The sequence below is a fragment of the Cupressus sempervirens genome, chromosome 8, assembly GCF_028749045.1.
Source record: "Cupressus sempervirens isolate cs-2001-9-10 chromosome 8, ASM2874904v1, whole genome shotgun sequence".
In the NCBI taxonomy this organism is placed as follows: Eukaryota; Viridiplantae; Streptophyta; class Pinopsida; order Cupressales; family Cupressaceae; genus Cupressus; species Cupressus sempervirens.
Window position 1 is genome coordinate 53,092,276 of NC_143125.1, and position 26,745 is coordinate 53,119,020.

Sequence of the window (26,745 nt, forward strand, 5' to 3'; positions counted from 1 at the left end):
TGTTGATTCACCCCCCTCTTAGAGTTTACTTTTTCATTATATTTCTAACAATTGGTATCCAAGCCTTGTTCTCTAGAAATTAAAGCTTTGCAACCTTAAGGAAAGATCTTAGAGATGGAAATATACAAGTTGGGAAAGACTATTGAGAACGAAAAGATTGAAATACAACTTATCCTACATTAGTGTTAGGATTAAACCATGAATAGGAATAACAATTACGTGAAAATATAACCAATATTAGAAAATAATAGATCACATAGAAAATAACACAAGACATCAAGATTTAACATGGTTCACCCAATCCATGGGCTACATCCACCAAATAGCAAGTCTGATATTATTATGATCTAGTGATTACAACCTGATTACAATCTGTAATCCCTTACAACTCAATACTGCCACAAGAACCAATTTTCACGTCACTCACTATGAAATAATCCCTAACCCTAAGACATTTTATACAAATATTTTTTCAACTTTAGGGTTACAACATATCATCCATAAATTGGAAAATATTAGCCCAAACTTTAGTGGCGAATCGATGTATAGTGCCAAAGAATTTATGAAGTATGTATAGTACTTCCCTGATTAGTCACCACAAATTAACAATCTCCCACTTGGGGATTGATCAGACTCCACACTAGACAGCAATCTCTTACTTGGAGACTAATCTAGTAGCTATGTTGCTACACCATGAGGATCCCACTAGATCAAACCCCCTTGGAGTCTGTTGTTCTTTTATTCATGTTCAATCTAGAAGACCAATTGAAGCTAAAGAGGAATTCAACTTCTCCCTTGTTGCTACCTTTTTAAACATATCTACTAGATCTTCATTTGTATGTATCTTAATTAGCTTTAACCATCCATCATCTAAAACTAACTAAATGAAATGGCACCACAATTGAATGTGTTTAGTCTCTGAATGCAAAGTTGAATTCTTTGCAAGATGAATGGCACTCTGACTATCTATAAATAAATAATTATCCCTATGAGGGTGTCCCAATTCTTCCAAGAACTAAAGCCATATCATCTCCTTGGCTACCTCTATAGCAGCAACATACTCTTCTTTTATAGTGGATAAAGCATTAACCTTCTGTAACCTAGAAACTTAGCTCATCATTGCCCCACCAACAGTAAAACATAACCTCTAATACTCCACCTGGTATCAATATCCCCTGCCAAATCTAAGTCAACATAGCCCTATAAGTTAGTAGTAGAGCCTCCAAAGTGTAAAATCTTAGTGGATGTTCCTCTCAAATATCTGAGAATCCATTTGACTACATTCCAATGCCCAATTCCTAGATGACTCATATACCTACTAATGACTCCCATTGCATGTGCAATATCTGGCCTTGTACATACATAGCATACTGTTGGTGTAAATATGTATTTACTATTTACACTTTACTTAAGTTTACTTAGGTTAATGCATTATTTTATTATATTGCATTATTTTATTATTTATTTAGTGAGACACTTAGGTGTTTGCAAACTTCTATGAGTTGTCATGTTGACAACATAGAAGTAAGAAAATCTAATTTAGCACATGGAGTTTGCATAATCAACTAATTTTTCATGTAGACAACACAATTATTCCCACTCTTATTTTAGCACATGGTGTCTACAATATTATTTTGTGTGCTACACCTTTGTAGGCTTATCCTTTCATCATCACACTTACTCCTATGCTTAATGCAGGATAACCCATATCTGGTGAACATGTGCTTGGTTGTATGACTTATCATGTTGCTGATTCCTATGTATTCTAGAAGCATTCCAGAGGCCTTTATATAAAGGAACTCCTAGTGTACTTACACATTGAATCGAATACATATCAATATTCTAATCATACTCTTTCTAGTCTACTAGTGTGCTTGTGCTTGAGTTCTTTGATCTTGGGTGAATTTTTCCCTAAGGGAAATTCTTACATGGTATCAGAGCTTGGAGAATTTCTCTTCACATAGTCATTTGAGACCATTGTTGCTTTAGCACCTTGACCTAGATCTCGAGTATCACTAACATTGGTAGCATTTGAAGCTAGAACAAATCTTGCCATAGCATTTGGAATGTCGATTCAGTGAAAATTGACTATAAATTCACCTACCCTAGGCCAGAGTTGATTTAGAGGCAATTTTTTTTTTAAATTGACACCTAAAGGCCCGATTTGCAAGTTGGGTATGATTTTTTTTAGATCTACAATTTATCCTTAGATCTGTATTTAATTTCTCTATAATTTTTGTTTCCATTTTATTGCAAATTTTTGGAAATTTTTTTTTGCCCTTCGAGCTGCAGAGAATTTTTTTTGTATAGGCACTGGGTAGTGACACCCCAACCCTACACCCTGCACAAAATATTTTATTTCATATTGTAGGAATATTCCATCAAAATTTGGTTGCTTCTACATTTGAATTACGCTTACATACCCTTCTGGCCAAGACTCATGGTAGACTGCACCACCAAACCCATAGTGGGCTTGTTTGTTTGAAGGCTAGCTATATTTCTATTTAAATAACTGTGGACACAATCCCACAATTGATTTGGGACTAAACCTATGGTATTTCATCCTCTGCTTTGAACTTTCCTGGTGGTGACTATGATCCTTTTTCGGCACTAGGTTTCTAACCACCAACATTGGCCCTCTTTTTCTAATGTGAAGTTCTCACTTCCTAGCATTCGATAGAGTCACCATTTTCTAGCTAGTGCAAACTCTTTGGCACTTTTTTTTGTGTAGTGATAGTGTTACACCTCTACCATGCAGACCCACTCTACACCAAACACATGGACAAAATGCAACCATGTTAGCAGTCCCTGTGTGTAGTATGAAGCAACCATATGTCATCTCCAACGATCGCCTAGCCACCTGCATCCTTTGATACATTAGACTTGATATGTCAGTGTCATACCTTGTCAAGTCACCATTTTTTATACAAATATACTACTACTGTCATCTACCATGTCAGCTAGGGGGACCCCTTTTTTGCCAATGTCACCATTTCATAGTGTTAAAATTGATGGTCATCTAACCATATTCGTAGGGAATTTTCAACTACTACAATGGTTGTTTGACTGTCAAATTTAAGCTCACAGTTTTTTGCCAAAACCCCTTTCTAGATGTAGTTTTGATTTCATAGTATGACTTTAGGAGGCCATAACATAGTCATTTGGACTCCAAATCAGGTGCATCTTTTGGTGACTGTACCTATCCAATCCTACATTTTGCAACTTGAAATGCTTCATATAGGCTCATCTGGACACATTTTAAGGTTCAATTTTTTTTGAAAGTGCTTAATTTTTTGTCTACTTTGTAGATCTACAATCAGATTATAGATTTGTGTGGACAAAAAATATCACTTTCAGAATTAGGGCCTTTTCTATAGTGTATTGCTTTGATTACTTTTCAAATTGTTGTACATTTGAGCTACAGTGTTGAGTGATAGATTTGAGCCTCAAAAGGCAGTTGTAAATAACAAAACTAGAAGTCCACTTTGTACATTTTGACAAGTGGCCTATTGAACTCACACCACATATAAAGTGCTAAAATAATTTTTTTTAGGGGGGGTTCTTTGATTGAGTGGAAAGGGGGGGTGTGCATTGTGTTTTTATGTCTCTCTTTTGTGCTCATTTACTTTTCTACATCATGGGTTCACCTAAAGGTCCACTTCTAACTTCATGCAATTATAATATATGGAAAGATATTGTATGGAGTAGATTAATGGAAAAAGGTATAAGTCTTTATGTTGATGGTTCAATTGCAAAACCCATTGATGCCACAACTCTCAATGATTGGAAAATTAAAGACCAATAGGCTTTAGGAATTATCAAGACTTGTGTACATAGAGATCTCTTCTTCCACATTTCAAATTTTAAGGAAGCCAAAATTGATTGGGATAAATGTGAATCATTGTATGGTAAGGTGGATGAGGAAAAGGGATACTAGATTGAGGATGACCTACTTCTCTTGGATCCAAAGAACTTTGACACAATTCAAGATTATATCAAAAAATCCAATGAGTTTAGAGCACTACTTAAAGATTGTGGTAATCCCATGAAAGATGATAAGTTGTGTAACACCCCACCAAGGGATCCAAAGAATTAACCTAGAGTTTCACTAAGTTTGGTAACATTTTTATTTTTATTTTACATGAAGTAAATACCATACATAACTTATTCACAATAACGGAAGCAATAGCAATGTCCATCTGAAAGTAAACATAACATACATAACAAATTACATTCTTTAAGTATCCCTTAACGTTGAATTACATACAAGAATCCATCTAGTACAACATCCACATGAAATAATAATGATAAGTCCAATGTTTAAACATTACATTTCCAAATACTCAATCATCCACTGTACATGTCACAGGGTATGACAAGCTCAAAGAATATACATATGTGAAATAAGGTACATCATCCTATTCTAATCCATGATACATCAAAGTCAATCACATGATACATCATCATAGAATACATATACATCCATCATAAGATCAAACATAATAAACTAAGTGCATGGTTCCTCCCAACCGTCAATAGCATCATTAGACCATCATGGGCCCTAGCCATCCCTCTGTGTGTAACATCCCAAATCATCAAAGAGATCATCGGTATTAACATAGTAGGAATGTCACTCCTAATATATACAACATCATATGTAGAAAGTAATCTAACGTTAAAATATAAGCATAAGATAACATCATCTAACATATGCTAATTATCAATGAAAGGATACATATCCACCATCACAAAGGATGCATCAGCCACGATGTCTCAATGAGTCTCAAATGATAAGAGTGGAAAATACACTACCACCCGACCACGTGGTACCTAAGTGGTCCACTCCCACCGTGCTGAGGAGATAATCTCAAGTCCCAAATAGGCTATCCATAACACATAGCACATATCTCTATAAGTCTAGGAATCCTAAAGGTGTATTAACTCAAAGGTTCCAAACACAAAATCTAACATCTACTTACCAGAGGCACACAATGACATGTAGGAACCTACTATGCAAGCGAGAAAGTGTCATTACATTTATCACATACAAGTTACCTTGGTAGTTAGCTAAAATCCACAGGTCCATACTGATCTCATGCGGCCACTAGTATCCTCTCATACTGAGAAGGCATACTATGGAATGCAAGGTCACAACCATGCGTCTCACTACTCCCATCCTAGCCTGTACAAGCACTCAAGGCATGGGCGAGAACAAAACACTTATCTTTTTAGGTTCAGTCAATTAGTATTAGGTGTGAATTTTATCACTTATTAATCCAACTTAGAATGAGTTACCCTGGAAGCCTCTTAGGACCCCGGCCCCATTGCAAGCCACTTCCTATCACTACATGCAGATATCCTACCTGAATGCTCATGGACTCATAAATCTCAAAATTACAAAAGATAATCCATAAAATCATCAAATATGCATAAAAGCATCAAATCTCCATGAGCAAACATCCATAGAAAATCATGAACACAACAGCTCTCTATTGGCAACTGAAGTATCACTGATAATCAAAAGTATCCAATGGTTCTCAATAACCAAAATATATCTCAATCATACTGATCGAAGACTCCAAAAATGGTTGAGTCAAACATGTCACAACATGACATCATCAAGAATAAATCCACATTTTAGTCCTGTCATGGCAACTAGAAAATAACCAAGGATAACTGATCGATGACCAAAATAATGGTTAGGTCAAGAGTCTCATAAATAAAAAATCTCAACTATAACAATCAGTATTCACATCCAATACATAGAGCATTCCATCACATAAGCATGATTTGGTTTATAAAGATCGAGATTAAAACATCATCATGACATCACAATCACAAAATCCCCAAGCCTCTAGTAGACGTCCTATAACTGGTCAACACTAGTCAACCCAAAACCCAAAACAATAGCATAAAGAATACACAATGTAAACACATGTTTTGATTTTGCTAAGTTTTCAAATTTGAATTCAAATGCAAAAGTCTCAGTTTACGTTTCCCAAACTATATCAAGTGGAGAAATTTCACGTTTTACCTAACCCATGTATTTGTTTGATAGATAAAAAGTTTCTTCATTAGACTCAATTTCCTAATTGATCTAATAATATTTTATTCATATAAACTTTTTTTGAAAAATGACATTTCCATTGAACAAAATTTGCATATATCAAAACTTATATCACATTCTAATAATTAACCTTAATTAACTAAATTAAGTTAATTATTATTATCTCTTCATTATAATTATTAATCATATTCTTTTAATCTTTTATCTTTACAAAATGATCCATCTATATAAATCATTATAAATAAAACAATGCAACTTGAAAAGTCAAAATTCATATTCATATATCAATTTAACCCCTTCCCTAGTCACCGTAATACCTGTGCTCATATCAATTGTACCGCTATCTGCATATCGCAGACTGTACCCTGGTCGCTGCACCCAATGTACTCACGACCCATCATTTGAGAGACGTCAGGGCCTCTGTGGTCGCTATCGGATGTCAGTTGCGACAGTACCAACTGTGGAAAGGGAGGGGGGTGGTACAGGGTATAACACGCCCCTCCAAATAATTTATATATATATTTTTTAAATGCGATTCAATAACATTTTTTATAAAAACGTTCCCATGCGATAACAAATTCATTAATATGAATTTTCTACTACGATTTGATATTCGAAATCCTCAATATATATACATATGTATATATATATATATATATGTATATGTATGTATGTATGTATATACAAATTTTGTGTCATAGTATATGTATAAATAATGCATATATATATATACATTATTTATACATATACTATGACACAAAATATATATTCACAATATATATGAATTCTAATTTTCGTAGTTTTCCTATAAACTTTTAAATCTCAAATTTATTCAATAAATAATCTAATGGTTTGGCTACCATTTAAACCCTAACCCCTTTTTCCTTTTAGATCTATGCATATAAAATTCTCAAATAAATTTAATTGCCCAAATTGAGAATGCATACAATAAAAATATGAAATTCCTTAGAAGACATATGGAAGACACGAAGAAGACAGGGAAAGAAAGATGCGTAAATAGCATAAGTAAAATCACAAGAATCTACCCAGATTCAGATGCTAAATTGCTCCTCCTCAGAAAACCCGCAGAGCAAGACCCCTTCTTCAGAACTCTCAAATCCTCCAATGCTCCAATTGCATTCCAAATGCTATGTCTAAGCTTCTAGGGATGCCTGAATATAAAGAGCTCTCAAGAAACCTCTAGAATGCTTCTAGAAACAGCTAGAAGGTGTCACCAACTAAGCATGGGTCTTTTCCAACCTTTTTGATGAGTCATAGGGTTGTATACACCATGTGCTTAATTGATGCACTAAACCCCGTGTTGTTGACACAAGAGAAATAGAAAATGCATTAATTCCCATGCAAGCTTATAACTCCAATTTACTTTTTAAATAATTTCTATTTAAATTTTATAACTTTCATTTTAATTTTTATAACTTATATTATTATTATTTTATTTATTACTTTATTATTATTTTATAATTATTATTAATTTTAATTTACTAATTTTCTTTTATTTAATTATTTTTCCTCAATTAATTCTCATTTAATTAATTATCATCACAATATCAAAAATCATGATATTTTAATAATTTTCTCAAATAATTAATTTATTAATTAAATCTATTTATTAAGACTTAATTAATAGAAAATTCACCATAGACCTCCAAGATAAAATATGAAAACCCATCATAGAAAAAATCATATAAAATTAGTCTAAAGGGTTAAAAATCATGAATTATGTCATCTGACACATTCAGCGGGTACTCAACTCTGATACTTGTCCTAACTCACTAGGACAAATGGTTTTAGGGTTTGGGATTTGGACTTTAGAATTTATCTCCCTTCTCTTATCATTGAGATAGTATAATAGGGTATGCTCATCCTGGCAATTCAGGGAAGTCGATACCTGGTACCTGCAACTTACAGAAAATATATATATAGTGCTAAGCTAAACAGGCAATGGCAGGAAGTGGTGCATCGTGTAGATCCCGACTAAGCAGGTGACTATGACTCCCTTCCTTAACCACATCAGAAATGCCATACAATAAGAAAACACGCACACCATACACATGCAAGTACGTGGTAAGTATCCATAATAAAACACATGAGATAATAAACCATCTAACTAATCATCATTAATAACTAAAAACAATATAATGATCATCATGTATGCGTGAAATGTAAAGTCTAAATCATCACATCATATAACCACTGAATCCATAACATAATGTCTGATAGTCTCAAAACAATACCACTAATCCATCAACATAATACTAGTCCATCAAAGTCTGATAATAATAGCAACAATGAGTCTAGAAAAGATGTGAACAAGGGTAGGCACTACAAGTTGATTCATCACATCCTAAAGAGGCTACCTTTAGAATATGCTTCCTTTGTTGTGAGTCATAATACTCATAGGTTGACCATGGGAAGTGCTTTCCAAAAGCTTACATTTCATGCATTTGCAAAAATGTTGATTTTTGAACAATCCCATTTGATAGATATGGGACTTCTCATATCATCAAAGACCAAAGAATTGGTGGCTAGTGATGAGAACCACTCCAGTCAAAGAGGAAGAAATTCTAACAACAACAAGAAAAAGTAGTGGAAGAAAAAATCACAATTTGAGACAAAACAATCCTCCTCATAACAAGGCAATTCTTCTTTGAACAAGAAGGGAAGTAATGAAAAGAAGGAAAAAAAATTTGTGCATATTGCAAGAAACCAAATCATGATGAGCATCATTGGAAGACTAAGAGAATCGATGAGTTGGAAAGCCTACTAAAGAAGAATAAAATTCAAGTGCCAAATGCTTCCAAGGATTTGACTCCAACTATTTTAAAGGGAAAATGGCAAGCACTTTTGGGTGGTTCAAGTTCTTCATCAAAATGGATTCTTAACTCAAGTGCCTCATATCATATGGGTTCTTCAAAGGGAGACTTTTCTTCATTGAAGTTGTCACAAGTACCACACATCTTTGTGGGAGATGACAAAAAAATGGAAGTTGAAGGGAAAGGACATGTAGAGATGGAAAATGAGGAATTCAAAGGTGTTCTCTATGTTCCAAACCTCAATTCTAATCTCCTCTCAATTTACCAAATCACTAACCTTGGAGATGGCAACAAAGTTAAGTTCCTTCCAGATTCAGTAATGGTGCGAACTCTCAAAGATGATTCATTAGTTGCAGTAAGGAAATTCAATCATGACAGGAGGCTTTATTCCTTCTCCCACTTTGTGCCTAAGTCTCCTTCACATGCCTTGTTAACTCAATCTAATTCAAAAATTAAAATATGGCATGAACGATATGGTCATCTTGCCTTTCGTTATCTTCAACAACTTTGGTCAAAAAACATGGTCAAAAGTCTACCTTCAATTAACTTTTCTAAGGGTGAATGTTCATCATATTCAATGGATATGAATCTAGAGGAGAAGTATGGCAAAGGGAAGTCTTCAAGAGCACTATTTGTTCTTCAGTTAGTTCACATGGTACTAGCAGGTCCTTTTGCAATGACATCAATTGGCTAGGGTTGCTACATCCTTACTTTCTTTGATGACTTTTCATGCTACACATGGGTCTACTTTCTTCATCACAAGATTGAAGTGGTTGATAAGCTTCAAGCCTTTAAGAGTCATGTTGAACAAAAATCAAGGAAATCCATCAAGGTTCTTCAGATGGATAATGAAAGTAGATATGTGAACACAAGACTTAAAGACTTTTGCAAACTTGAGGGAATTGATCTTCAGAATTCACTAGCATTCAGTCCACATAAGATAGATGTTGTAACACTAAGGACACAACCTCTGAAGTCCATGGTAATTTGAATGATACAAGCCAAGTCTCTTGATCCTACACTTAAGTTTGAAGCTATAAGCAGTGTCAATCAAATACTTAATAGGTCTCCTCATAATTCCTTAGATGGTAAGACTCCTTTTGAGGCATGGTGTGGTAGAAAATTAGTTGTGAAACACTTTAGAGTCTTTAGTTGTCTAGCATGGGCAAACATATCTTCTAGGGGATGCAAGGCACCACCACCTAGGCCTTGTACTTTCATTAGATATGTAGACAACATTTAGGCATATAGACTTATGGATCCTGAGACTCATGAGATCTTTGTGTAGAAGGATGTACACTTTGAGGAAATTTCACCCACCTTATCCTCTAATCCTCTCCACACTTCATACATTGTGGAAGCTGATAGTGACACCAGCAATAGTGATTCAATAGACTCAGATTTATGGGATCCTATTGATAGATTTAGAGAGAGGTCACATCATTAGCACATTCCACATGCATACATTTCCATAGTGATAGGTCTAGCACTACAGGGTACATTTTTCTTCTAGCTCTACCAACAGGGGATGACTACATAGTAGATACTTTAGGTTTGTTTGTGTAGTCATACATAGCAAACTTCAGAGACATAATTGATGATATACATCTTCTCTTTGATAGAGAAGATCCTTCCTTAGTTGTTGCAAGGGCTCACTCTGACCCCCATGTCCATTTTCTACATGATCAATCTTTATAGGTTGATGTTGTTGGTTCCTAATTTAATAGTTTTGAAAATAACCAAGAAACTAGACCAATGCATCTAAGGCTAGAAAATTCCTATGATGGATGCACTCGACTGCAATCTTGGGCCAACTATAAGGCAAAACTCCTTCTTCACTTTAGGCTCTACAAAACTTAGGGGGGTTAACCTTGAGGTTCTAATATATGCAGGTACTAGTACAATTAAACATATAATCTGAACCTAATAATAGCAGATGAAACCCTTTTGTCTTCTAATAGTTATGCAATAACATAGGAACAAAATAGCTACAAATCATAACCTATGAACTCATAAGCTAAGTGAAGGTTAATTCCTTTTAGCCCACTACAAAACATGGAATACTGAATTTATTTGATTAAAATGATTTGTGCAAATGCCCTTCATCTCAGCTTGCATCTAATTTAGTGATCAATGCCTTATCCATTCAAAAATAGAGTCATTACTAGCAGGATGATCTAACTTGATTGCTTTACAATTAAGTTTTTCAACTAAAATCCCTAAATTCCATTCTTATGAAATATCCCCTCCATACACCTAGAAACCCTATTAGAACATTGAAGCATTTACTTAACTCCTTGAATCAAAAGCAACAATAGATCTGACATGCAACTCATCCAAGCTGCCTTAAATCAAATGAACCTTATTCACTCAATCTGAAAGCTAATAGCATATGAAGAATTAGGAGATAGAATAATAAAACTCACATAGTTCATTGTAAATCCCCTTTTATATTCATCCTTGGAAAGAATGAATACATAAATTGGTAACACTAAATGGAACTCAAGATATGTCACATGATCTATTATCAACTTCCATTATCTCAAAGAAACAATGCATGAAATGAAATGAAATTTGCACAAGAGAGGATATGTGCCCTTTACTAGTAGAGCTCAACTTAATAGATAGGAAGCAAAACAAACAACAACCTTAGTTTCACAGTGAAAACTAGAACCCTGCTGGTATCACAGAGAAAATTGCCAATGACAACAAAGAATAAGAAATAAAATGATATAGATGAAATGAATTCTTGGATCTATTTTGTAGCTGACATGTGTCCACTTGGAAAACATCTCCTTGAAGTTAAAAGCATCTCTCTAATCTCTCTCTATAACTACATATCAAATCGCCATCATTTTGGCCTCCCAAAAGCATAAAGTGATTCAGATATTTGATGGAAATCATAACTGATTTTGATGCCTATTTTGAACTCAAGGCAATAGAAAAAAAATAGTTAAAAATGAACTCTAGAAGCCAATAAAACCTTTTAGAATCACTGTAGGCTTCAAAAAACTTCAATGTTTGCCCCCAACTGATATTGATGCTCCATAATGAATTTTGCCTATTCTGCTAAGAATGCCCGAAAAAATGCAAATCTACTTATAGAGCGAACTGGTGAAGACCTGTGCAAAATTTGATCCCATATTTGGAAAATTTACCTCTTCTTGGTTCCAATGATATGTGACACTACATATTTTTGATAAAAATTATGCCCCTACTATCGATTTAAAAATCTAGGTCCCAGACCATGAACAAAACTTAAAATTCAAAAATTAAAAAGTTTACATAGTACAAACTATATAAATGATTTAAATTTATTCAAATCTTTCATCCATTTGAACTTCTGTGTTAAACCATTTCTAAATTTTTATTTTTAAATTAATTTTCACTTTCCCCAATTGACTAGAGCCAAGTGTCGAATCCTAATTTGTTGAAATGCTTAAGCAGGCCCCATAACTCATTATGCATTTGAAATATTTTCCATATTACCATATGCTAAACACATTAATATATACTTAATTTTTTAATCCTTTAAATCATTTAAATCATCTCACCATCATATTTGTCTTCCCCAATGATACTATGAACACATATATTAAACTTCCCATTGTAGCATCTATGGTCGTAACATTGGGACCCTTTGAAAATTGCCTTTCGACCATATGTTGGAAGCTCTCCTATAGCATTGTAATGCCCTTTGTTTTATCTTTATTCTCTTAAAAATTTTGTAAGAGCATAAAAACTTCATCCTTGGCCTCCCACTCCTACAACTTGAACATAACATCGGGGCCCTTTTAAAAATTGCCTCCTAACCACACAAAATCCTTGTCACATTGACTATCAAAATTCACTTTTTGTCTTCTATCAGCTGTCCTCAGCACTGGGCTTGCCTATACGAGCTTTCACATCCTTAAAAGAGATGTGTCTTTTAGACACCTTGTCATATGTGTGTTCATAGTTTTAAACATCAAAAAAAGTTAACTGTAGAAGGATGTGGGATATTCATTTAAACCTACCCCTGCTACTATGGCTGTGGGCATTCCATTTTCCTCTGTCGTGAGTGTTGCCTTGCGTTATTCATGGATACTATGGCTACATCCTTCTTATGCATGGATCTCCTCCTTCAGCATTGTAGCTTCTTTCTTCATGTATGGATGACTCTCTATGCACGTGGAGATTTCTTTGGATGTGGATGCCCCAAAATGTGGGTTGCTCTTTTCTTCCTACCAAGCCATTTCTTGCTAAAGTCTTCCCCTTTCTTTGAGACCGAGGGATTAAATTGATGTTGTTGATTTCATATTGAAATGGATTCTCTTCATTTGCAAGCTATAGCTTCAAGTCGTTATGTGGCTTCTCTTTTTACATGTTTGCGGGTTTCCTTCTCCATGGCTTGTTGGTTATACATCTATGCAGCTAGTGTTGTGTTCCAATGCCATGGAATGCCCTACAACTTCCTACATGGTGGCTCCCCTAGTCAGCATGGAGCTCAATCCCTTGGGCACCTCTTCAAATGCTTAGGGTCCTTTTCCTTGCATGCAGTCTTTTCCCTTCCATTGATTGCATACTTATGGTGTAGATCCCTTGAGCTTGCGGCTCTCTCTCATTCATGTGTTGCCTCTTCAATATAACATGTACCTCCATTGTTGTGCATGAATCTTTCTCTCTTTTCCACATGTTCCCCAACTTTTTATGGTGGCTTCCATGCCTGAGACTACCCTACTACATGGATGTCCCTTCCCTTTGTCTCTTTTGCTTTTCCATCTACATAGGTTTGAAGATCATTACTGCTGCCTCTATCCCCATTGCAACATTTCTCTCATTGGGCCCAAAGCAGTGAGTGAATCATATAATTTTTCTTGGATAATGCATTGGTGGTAGGCATGGGTTTTGCTTGTTCTAGAGTTGGTTTAATGTGGCTCAAATCCTACCACTTGCCTAGGAGTTCTTTCCTATCTAGACAATCCATGATGTTGCAGAAGAGAAAAGACCTGGAATGACTACCCCTATTTTTTAAAACTCTCAACATTATAGCTGGGTCATATGTCCCATAAAATGAGAGAAGAAAGAGCTTGTAACAATGCTTTATACAATCTTCAACATAACTATTATTCCATTTATTGTGATAACCAATCATCCACTAGACAACATCTCTCCAAACTAGTTGAGCAATGGGGTAATGAATGACTAAATGGAAGAAAAGTTTTTCATTCATACATAGAATACAAACACTATGCCCATGTCCTCTATCTCTTCATACTCTCTATAAATAGAAAGATGATTTCCTTGCATTAGAGGATTTTCTCTATTAAAATTTGATGGAGTTAAGGCACTGTAAGCATGAACCAATAGTATCCATGCCACCAAACTCTAGATTATAGTAGACAAGGAACACTTGTTTCTTGTATTGCAACCTAAAGCAGTTGATCTCCCATGTTTGTCTATCATTTTTCTCATTCCTTTTTCTATTCTAGAAAACACTTTTCCATAATGTGGCTCCTTTTTAGCTTACATGTTCTCCCCTTTTAAAATTCTTTGAGAATCTATATTCCACACGCATTTGCATTAATATGATGAAATTAGTCGGGCCCCAAGCAGGTCTGGCTAAAAAAATTTTTGTTTCTGAACAACTAAATTACAAAATTGACTCATTCACCCTCTGGCAATTATTTGAAAACAAATTCAACCACTAAAAATGAATTTGAAGCTCATTTTACATCTTTTTGCAAACTATCAATTTTGTGTTAGGAGGTCCTTTGAATGGCCTTAAAAATTGACACAAACACCTAACTGAGCTCTAGAATTAAACATACTGATTCTCTATTTTGCAATATCTTACCCTATCAAACCTTGTCTCATGATGACATCATGGTCAAAAGATATTGACCTCCTAAGTTGCTTACTTAGAATCACCTGCAAGAAAACATGTTAGAAAACCATAAATCACGTTTGGAATTAGCTTTGGAAACTAGGAAAATTGACATTTGGGGGCACAAAAGATGGGGTATTTTTTCATTTTCACAAGGAGTATATGGATCTGCAATTTGGGTTCATGATGAATAATAGAATGCAAATGGCAAGCGGTCAAAGTAGACTACTCAGAATTTGCAAACTGGAAACATTGATAGAAAAGTATTTTTTTCAAATGGAATGGACCTAGGAAAGTGTGCACATGGGTTCATAAAAATTTGAAAATTGGCACACTTGAAATATTTTTAGAGTAAAACATATTGGTATAATGCATTCAATCTCACCTATCATGGATCTCAAGATATGACATCATGAACATGGGTATTGATCAATCTGCATTTCATGACACTAGTGAAACTTTATAAATTGCAAACGGATTCATCATAAGCTCAAATTAGGAACATAGAAAGTATCTAACCCATAGATTATGATGAAAAATGAATTTTTTTATTTTGTTTAGCTAGTCAAAATTTATGATAGGTAAAATAGGGCCTTCCAAAATTTTGTACAATTTGCAAATGCATGAAAACAGTAAACTACCAACTTTGAGGGGTTTGAAACCTAATCAAACAGAATCAAAATGACTTGAAACTTAGAACATAGGTTCTTTGATATATTTATTAAATATCTCCAAAGTGGTGGGTCATAAAATATTTCTGGGTTAAATATATTCAAAAGCAAACTGGCTTCCTATCACTATTTGACATGCAAAAAATGCAAAACTGAAGACTACATAAAATGGAACTTTGCAGAATGGTTTGGAATGTCAGTTTATTAATATGAAACATATGCATATGTCAAATGAAGGGTGTTATACAACTAAAACACCACCTAAGCCTTAAAGTGACAACCAATTACATATGCAAAAAAAGCATTCATAAGGGGCTCAAAGTGATTCAAAATTTGGAATAGACACTCAAAATGGGAATATAATTTTGAGTGCCATCAGATGTGATTGTGGATCCTTATGTACATTATCATTTAAGGAGATAGTTGGTTCTTTGGGATAGGTTCTACATACATCCTTGCCAGATCTGGACTCATTCTTTTCAATAATATTGGAAGGGGAGACGATCAACATCGACATTGGGATAGTTGAGCAGATTTCAAAGAAATCATTCATACTTGTCCCTTTTCCATTATTTCTTCCAAAGGGGAGGAACATTATACAACACTCATGGACTAGCTTCTACATTGGAGTAGCTATCACTGATTAGCACTCTTCATTGGGGGGGAGGACTACCTTGTCTCTCTTCTTCTTGTTTCTTATGGTGGGGGCCCTTTTCTTCTTTTGGGATTGTGTTTTTCTCATACTTCTTTATTGTATATACTTGATGTATGTCATAATAGGGGGTCTTTATTACTCCATCCATCCATGCATCTTGTCTTTTCATCTCTCTTTTTGGGGGAGGGTCTTTCCCATGAGGTTTTTCCTCTTTCTCTAATTTATGACAAATTACATTTCATTATGTACATGGGTACCTAACATGGCCTAATAGCCGAGACCCATCTTGTATTTCATCCTTGTTTTTGTAAGCTTAAGGGCATTCCCCTAAGTTTCACTTAAGGGGGGGTGTTGGTGCAAATATGTATTTACTATTTGTACTTTACTTAAGTTTACTTAGGTTAATGCATTATTTTATTATATTGCATTATTTTATTATCTATTTAGTGAGACACTTAGGAGTTTACGCACTTTTATGAGTTGTCATGTTGACAACACAAAAGTAAGCAACTCTAATTTAGTGCATGGTGTCTAAAACACTGGAGTTTGCATAATTAACTAAGTTGTCATGTAGAAAACATAGTTATTTGCACTCCTATTTTAGCAAATGGTGTCTACAACATTATTTTACATGCTACACCTTTGTAGGCTTATCCTCTCATCATCGCACTTACTCCTATGCTTAATGGAGGATAACCCATATCTGCGGACATGTGTCTAATTGTATGACTTATCATGTTGTTGATTCCTATGCATTCTAGAAGTATTCCAAAGGCCTTTATATATAGAAACTCCTAGTGTACTTACACATTGAATCAAATACATATTGATATTCTGCTTGAGTTCTTTAATCATGGGTGAATTTTTCCCTAAGGAAAATTCTTACACATACATCAAGCATTCTATAGCTAAGGCATAGGGTACTTTCGACATCTTATCCTCCTCTTCTTGTTTCTTGGGACACATCTCCTTAGTCAACTTCAAATGACCAAGTAAAGGTGTACTAATAGCTTTAGCATTCTCCATAGAGAAAATTTGCAATACCTTCTCAACATAATCAGCCTAAGATAGCACCAATTTTTTATTCTTACTATCTCTACAAATCTTAATACAAAGGATTTGTTTTGCTTCCCCCAAATCCTTCATAGAAAATGCATGTGCTAACTAGCATTTCAACCCCTTAATGTGATCCATGTTAGACACAACTATAAGCATATCATCAACATATAATCATAACATAATGTAGCTATCATCATCTAACCTCTTAAAATAAACACAATGATCTGAATGACACCTACTATATCCATGCTCATGCATAAAATTGTCAAATTTCAAATACCATTCCTGAGGTGCTTGCTTCAAGCCGTATAAACTTTTATTCAATCTGTACACTAAGTTCTCCTTACCATTGACATCAAATCCTCATGGCTAAGCCATATATATCTCTTCATCCAAATCACCATAAAGGAAGGTTGTTTTAACATCAAGCTACTCTAAATGGAAATCTCTTGTAGCTGCAATACTCAAAATAGTATAAATAGAAGTCATTTTAACAATAGGAGAATATATCTCATCAAAATCAATGCCCTTTTTCTATGCAAATCCTTTTACAACTAACCTAGCTTTAATATTTTCTTACCTCCATCCTCTTCTTTTAACCTATAAACCCACTTATTCTAGAAAGCCCTTTTACCTATAAGAAACTTTCATAAATCCCATGTCTTATTCTTCAGCAAAGAGTTCATTTCATCTTTCATTGTAAACTCCTACTAAATCTTAGTATCCACCTGCATAGCTTCATCATAACATTCAATTTCACCAGCATTTGTTAATAAAAAAGAATACAAAAAGGGAGAAAATATTTTTGGAGGTCTAATTTTCCTAGATAACTATCTAACATTCATTGGTGTGTGCGGAATTTTTTTTTTGGATTGTTGCACATCATGAGGAATGGCTAGAACATGATCTTTCGGAGTATCATCCAACACTACATAATCATCTTCTTTCTTCTCATGTTGCTACAATAGATCTTCGTACAACACTTTCTCATTGAATATGACATCCCTGCCTCTTACAATTTTATGATTTTCAAAATTCCAAATCTTATAACCAAATTCATTAATGCCATATCCAAAAAATACACATTTCTTTGACTTAGCTTTCAACTTGGTTCTATTTTTAGAATCTATGTGAGCAAATGCTTCACAACTGAAGGTTTTGAGAAAAGAATAAATCATCTTCTTACCAATCCATGGTTCCTCTAGAATTCCACAACTCAAAGGAGTAGAGGGATCTCTATTAATCAAATATACAATAGTATTGATAGCCTCCAGCCACATGTGTAAAGGTAACCCAACATGCAACCTCATGCTCTTTGCACCCTCCATTATAGTCTTGTTCATGTGTTTAGCCACTCCATTTTCCTATTGAGTCCTTGGAATAGTTTTCTATCTATGAATACAATTAGTGGAGCAATAATCTTCAAATTCATAACTGTAATAGTCACCACCATTATTAGATTTGAGACATTTTAATTTCTTACCAATCTCATTTTCAACCAAGCATTTCCATTTCTTGAAAGTTTGAAATACATTAGATTTCTATCTGAGAAAATAAACCCATGCTCTTATAGTTACATCATCAATGAATGTAACATAATAATGAGAGACACCAAGGAAAGATACTTGAGCTAGTCCCCATACATTGGTATGCACAAGTTCTAATTTCTCCCTTTTGTTTTCTTTCCCATTCTTCAGAAAACTTACTCTCTTTTTTTTTCCATACACACAACTTTCATAGAAATCCATATTAACACATTTCAAACCTGGTAAAACTTTCTTTGAATGAAGTAGTTTCATACCTTTCTCACTCATGTGCACAACTTTTTTGTGCCATAGCACTGTATCAAAATCTACATTAGCTACTTGTTCTCCCTACTCAACTACAACAACTGATCTTGAACATTCATGTTTCTCTAAAACAATTAAAGTAGAAGGAACAATATGACCTGTACAAAGATATAAGGTGCATACTTTCACACCTTTTGCTGCTATAAGGGAACCTTTTGAAACCTTCTAATTCTTATCATTAAAAGTAACTACACAACCCTCATCACCAAGTTTCCCTACTAAAATTAAATTCCTACTTAGTCTTGAAATATGTCTTACCTTATGTAGTAGCCAATGATTCCCATTCTGCAACTTAATCTTAACTTTTCCCTTTCCAACAATCTGACAGGGTTCATTATCCCCCAGATAAACAAGCCCAAAATCCCTTTAGACATAATCAATGAAATAAACTCTATGAGGTGTAGCATGAAATGAAGCACCATAATCTAAAACCCATGAATCATCAACACTTTCTAAAGATAGAAGCAAAGCATCCTCTTTCGATTTGTTACTTACCACATTTGCCTCCTTGTCTCCATCTAGTTTATCTCTTTCATTTTTCTTTTGAGTTCAACAATCTTTCTTTTTATGCCCTAGTTTCCCACAATACCAGCAGTCATTCAGTCCTCTCAATTGAGACCTCCTCCGCTTTGACTTTCCTCTTGATTTCCCACAATTTTTGGAATTTCTTCCTCTCTCAGTTGTTCTTCCTAGACTTTTTGCATTCAAAGTACTTCCTGATGTAGATCCACCTAAATATTTTCTATGAGTTTCCTCACTTAGAATAACACTAATCACATCATCATATTTTAGGGTATTAGATCTAGGAACAAAATTACTCACATCCATCACCAAGCCACTCTAGCTTTCAAGCAAAGAACACAAAATCAAGAGAGCCCTAATTTCTTCATCAAAATTGATACCCATAGAAGATAACTAACTAGTAATAGTATTAAACTAATTTAAAACATCTACAATAGATCCACCTTCTACCATTTTCAAATTAAATAAATGCTTCATGAGAAATACCTTGTTTGAAGTAGAGGACTTTTCATATAGTTTCACTAGGGTTTGCATCAACTCTTTTATTGTCTTCACTTTTGTAATATGAAATTCCACCAATGGTGCTAGGCATAATTTAATGATTCCAAGTGCCTTTCTATCCAAAAGATCCCAGTCATCATTTGACATAGATCCTTGATTCTTGGTTTTGCCTTCCAATGACTTCCATAAATCCTTCTCATAAAGATAGTCTTCCATTTGAAACTTCCATAATGGAAAGTTCTTCCTATTAAACCTATCAACCCTTAGCTTACCCTTGTCTACGATCGCTCCCACTCAACCATGAGACTTTCCTATAGAGGATAACTAGAAAAAAAACCTCACTTTGATACCACTTGTTAGGATTAAACCACATATAGAAATAACAATTACATGCAAATATAACCAATATCAAAAAATAATAGATCACATAGAAAAGAACACAAGACACCAAGATTTAACATGGTTCACCTAATCCCTAGGCTACGTCGACCAAATACAATGTCTGATATTATTACGATCCAATGATTACAACCTAATTATAATCTATAATCCCTTATAGCTCAATACTGCCACAAGAACTAATTTTTTTATCACTTTCTATGAAACAATCCCTAACCCTAAAACCTTTTATACAATTTTTTTTTTCACTTTAGGGTTACAACATATCAGCCATAAAGTGACAAATATTAGCCCAAACTTTAGTGGCAAATTGGTGAATAGTACCAAAATTTTTTTTTGGGGAAATGTCCCAGATCCCAAAGAATTTATGAAGTATGTATAGTACTTCCTTGATTAGTCACCACAAACTAATAATTAGCTAAATGAAGCAAGAGATAATCTCAAGCATTCACTAAAGAGAAGGAAAGCCATAGCTATTGAGGAGAATGATACACAATAGGAAGAGATTGATACTACTAGACTATTTACTAAAGGAAACACACGTTAGTTTGATACAAAAATTGTAGATTTGATAGAAAAGAATGGAACCCTAGCCGAAGAGCTTAGAAATCTAAAGATATAGCAATAATCGCAAACCATATTACTTTGTGAGGTAATTGAATAGAAGAGGAAAGTTGTAGTAGAAAAAGTCATGATTGAAGATGACAAAATGATATTGACCAACAGATTGGAAGAGAAGTCATCAAAGGTAAATATGATTACCCACATGCAATTGGAGACAATGAATCAAGTCATGATCGCCAATCATGGATTGAATAGTAAAGACATTGAGATCTCAAGATTAAAATTATAGAATAAACAATTGAGTAATGATCTAAGAAAGGAAAAGGAGTTTGCTAAAAGTTTCAACAAACCAAGTGAAGCCATTAAGTATTTTGAGCTATTGATGAGATCTCCTAGATCTAATTATCATACCACTAGATTAGGACACACTAGCACTAAGGAAGGAGAATCATCTAAAAGTGGTGAAGAAATAAGTAACAAAGGTAAGAACTCAAAAACTTCTTGTCATAATTGTGGAGAATTAGGACATATTGCTAATTTTTGTAAGAGAAAGACTACAAATCAAAATCCTACGCATAAGTCCATGGGTCACTCCCACAAATGCAACAAGTAAGGACATCAGGCATATGAATGTAGAACCCAGACCTTGAGCATCCAAAGATTTGAAGGATATTGCTATAATTGTCATAAGTATGGACATAGAGCATATGAGTGTAGATCCAAGCCCAAGTGGTCATATAAAAAATATACAAAGGTAAATAAAAATGGAAACTCTTATAATTGGGATTAAAATACTAGGTATAGTTGTCACTATTGTCAAGAGTATGGACATGTTCCTGAGAATTGCATAAGGACACACTTTAAAAGTGACTATAAAAGATGGTTGAGTCAAAATACATGTTTCAATTGCTTGAAGATTGGTCACATAAGTAGGAATTACCCAACAAGGTCAAGAGCACCAAGAAGTGAGTTCAAAAAAGAAAAAGGAAAGGAAGATGTTAAGGATGTCAAAGATGAAATGAACAAGACATGGAAAAAAACTACAACACATCAAGTTTAGATGGTATCACTTCACCTAATGGGTCAGTTGATCATACCACCTCCAACTAAGAAATCAAGAGGTATGTGTGAGACTGATATTCAAATGACATACCATACATTAGTTCCAAATATTTAGCTCTAAAAAGATTATATTTTCATGAAAAAAGATGCAAAGTGTTGTTTAGAATCTAGAAGAAATCTTTAAGTTTTGTCAATTTTCATATTACCTGTTGAGTATGAAAAGTTTCACTTAAGCTTCTAAGTGAAATTTATTTGATGTCAAGCTATCATAAGTGATAGTATTGATAGAGCTTGTAGTGGTTGCTAAGGAATAAGGAAAATTCATGGAAGCTAAGTGAGTTGAAATTTCTATTCAAGCTAAGCTTACAATTGTGTAAGCACTAAGTATTAATTGCAAAGGTTTGAGGTCTATATGATCAATTTTTTACTCAGTGGACATCATTCAAATTTGGAGAGATCATGAAGAGCTAATGGAAAATTGAAGAGATTGTCCCAGGCACTTTCATAGTGAATTCAACCACCATTTGACACCATTTATCAAATCTATGAAGGTATTTATCATATGCTGAGCTATGTAGTTTGATTTTCTATAAACATTAGGTGATAAACATGGCATCTAATCCTTTAGCTGCTAAGGTCAAAGAGGGAAAAGAAGTTTTGAATGTTTAGCTAATTAGTAATGAGATAAGAAAAACAAATTTCACATCAATCCCTGACATTGCATACAAACAAGACCCATCTGGTGCATTGTCCATGATTCCACCTAAAGTCTTAATGATTCAAAATGTAAGATGCTGTTACACATGTAAGGTGGGTAGAATAGGTGACATGGAGATCAAAGACCTATATGGAAACATGTCTGAAAATGGAACACTGAAAGAAGAATTCAAAATTGTAGAAAGAAAAGGGTTAACTCATGTCCTAGATTTTTTGAATATTTTCAAAATTGAGTGGATTAAGATTGTCTTAAGAAGAATACATGATAACTTAGTATGGCTAGAAGATGGACCTACCAAGATAACCATGAATATTGTGCAAAGGTTAGTAGGTTATCCAATCTTAGATAGACCTAAAATAATGAGGAATGATGCAAAAGAAGTTATTGAGAGGAACACAGGGGAATTGTGGAACAAAAGAGGGATGACAATTGATACTATCATAGATCCCCTAATTGCTTTTTCAGTAAGGATAATTGCACATAGTTATTTCAATAAAGAAGATTGAATAGTGTATCTTGTATTGTTGTTGATGTAGGATACAAGATAGTGAAGAAGGATCATACTTATGACCTTATTGAGCTTCAATTGCAACAACATTCAAGAAATTTGGGAGGCATAAGGAAGACAAAAAGTGCACAATGCAAGTTTGGATCAATATTTGTATATATCTTTTTCTATTTGTAGAACACATTTCCTTCATTTGGTAATGTTTCATGGAAGACAAATAGATCTATTATAGTATGGATAGGAGAATTCATTGAGAAAATGAGAGAGAACTTTGAGTCTATGATGAATAGTTATTTTGAGGACTTTAAGAAATAAATGAAACAAAGACATGGGATACTAGTGTCACTAGTTGAGAAATATTTCACTAATGTTTGCTTTCTAGTTTATACTAATTTCACATATGTACAAGTTGTAGTACCAAGGTTTAGATGGTTGAGACCCCTAGGTTATGAAATCAATGTGGATGAGGCATCTGCAACAATCATAGCTTTTCTTGAAAAAGAAATAGCTACTAAAGCTACTACCTTTGGAAACTATGATGTTGCCAAATCAAAAACAACTATAGATCTAAAGACAACCTTAGAGATAAGAAAGAAGAACAAGATTGTCAAGAAACTGAAAGAAAAACTTAATGAAGGGGCAGAGGAAGTTAATGAAGAAGATGATGAAGAAGAAGAAGATGATATACCAGCCCAAGCACCATTAGCCTTAACACAAGGTTGGGGAGAAAATGAAGGAGAAGAGGAAGTTTAGCTTGAAGAAGGTGCCAAGGGAGAAGAAGCTAGTGAAGCACCTATAGCCACAGAGAAGAAAAGAAAGGCTAAAGCTCCAATGGTGAACAAAACAAAGAAGGATGAAAAACCTATGTCTATAGTTCTAGCTACTCAAAATAAAACAAAATATAATACTAAGAAATCTTAAGAAGTGGCCAAGCCAAAAGAAGATAAAGCAAGGAAAGCCATACAAGTTGATGAGACTGAGAAGAAACAAAGTAGAAAGTACATTGCTCTAGTTGAATCAAATGAAGAGAGAAAAAGATCTAATGAAAATAGCCAATTCAAAGTGGTAAGTCATAATCCCTCTTCTGATTTAGATAATCTATGTAAAAATATAAAGAATAATGTAGATTTGAGTGGATTTTCACATCTTGAATTTGATAAGCATGGAAATCTTGAAATGTATAAAATAGAAGAGTTAGTATATGCCATGATGGCAATATTTTAGATAAATCCAATAGAGGTTTCCAACTCTCTACCAAAGACTTTATATGATAGAGTTGAGAAAAGATGGAAATATAGTCTCACAATAGAGAGGAATATTAGAGTGACTACACTTGCAAGAGTGATGCTAGATTTACATAAATTTGAGATGTCAAGAGCCATAAGGAATTATGCAAGTAAATTTTCTCCTAAGTACCATGAATTTAACATTTTGAAAGTTAAAACTTGTATGATGTTCAACAAAGTACCCAAATATGGAAGGTGACATATTGGCTGACAACATCTAAGACAGATGAGTAGACACCTATTGAGGTAGGAGAAGATAGAAATGAGAAAGTAGTAATTAAGGTTACTAAAGATGATACTAAGAAGGATTCACATGTGCAAGGCACTAAGGAATAGGAAGAAACTTAGGCAACAACTAAAGATGAGTAGCAACCAAAATAGAGTATATTAGATATACAAATGTCAAGTGCTAGTCCATTACATGTAACAAAAGGAGGCAATGAAATCATATAGATCAAGGATATTTATGACACTATGACTCAGAAAATCAATCCCCTAATAGAGGAGGACATGAAGAAGATACTACTAGACACCACTACCAAATAAACATTATGTAGTCATCCTATATTGGTGAGTGTAGATGAACTTAAGGATGTAGAGAAAAAATCTACAAAGGTAGAAACTCAAGACACATAAAGAACCCCTTAATTTACTATGATACAACTTGCATTACTTATTGTAGTGTATCAAAGGAAAGAGACAACTATGGCAAACATCAACAAATTGGTGCAAAATTTGTCAACGCTAGAATTTGCTACTCAAGAATAGGAAAGAACACAAGTTCAAATAGGATAGGTAGATACTCCTATACCTACAACAAAAGTTCAAGGTGTAATTTAGATTAAAGAGAAAGAAGAGAAGAAGACCAAAGAGTCACACTTGACTACAAAACCTAAGGAGAAATTGGTAATACAAACACTAGTTACTTTACCATCAATTTCTACTCTTCCATGTCGAGCACTTGAGAGGCCAAGTGTATAAACTACACCATTAAAATCATCATGGCCTAGTTCATCCAAGGTAGGTGAAGCTACATCATTTGGTGATGTTAACCTAGATGAAGAGATTATTCTACCAATGTTTGACCTTGCCACAATCACAATTAAATAAATGAGCATATTACAAGATTCACTTGCAAGGAAAAAGAAACAAGAACTTCTTAGAAGGGATCATAGGTAGAAGCAAGCATTGAAAGACATTAAGGATATCTTTCTTGATGCATTCAGCTTGCTAGAACTTGTAGAAGATAAGCCTATCATGGAGTAGTTGGTTACCATTGTAGAACACATCAATGATGTAGACCTGGATTCAAATGTCAAAGTACTTGAATGGTTTGAGAGAAAATTTTAAGGAAAGGTAAATGAGAAGAAATAAAGTCCTATTGCACTTAGCCAGGTTGAATTAGGAACCAAGATTAATAATGTAAAGAAAATTCTAGAGAATATTTTCTCACTTTACACCAAGTTGTGTGATACAACTCTGTCCACACAAGAAGTGCAATGCCATATTGATAATTTGGAGGCAAACATGAAGATAATAGGTATTACACTACCTAATTCTCGAATTCAAAGTTAAAGGAACTTCAAGAATTTGATGAATTCCCAAGGCCAATTGGCAGACCTACATGCTCAAGAAGCAAATATTTAGGCTACATTGATCAACATCTAATCCATGTTGACCCCACACATGGTAATACTTCACAAGGAGATAGCTTTTGTTAATCTTAGATTTTTTTGACAATTGAGTATCTATACACTTAATTCATTTACTTAGTTCATGCCAAACAAGTAACATATGGTGATCACAACACATAAGAGAGAGCTTGTTAAGTAAACAATGAGTGTTGAACCACTCAAATTATTTGTCATTTAGATGTTGAGCAAATAGCATGTACCAAGTGATTCAAGTACCAAGAAAGAAGTGTATGTTGAGTCATTCAAATGTCGAGTGATAACATTGAAGTTACAATTAGTGCTGAGCACCAAGGACTTTAGATGCCGAGTAACACAATTTTGACATAAGTATTTATATTGGCAAAAACTCCTATATAAACCATTATAGAGCCAACTTAAGAATTGAATTGAAATCCTTTGTTAATAAGGAAAAATCTTAAATATGAATCCCTATGTATTATATGCATCCAATCAAAAAAATGGAAGGTTTAAGTGACAATATGGATGAAC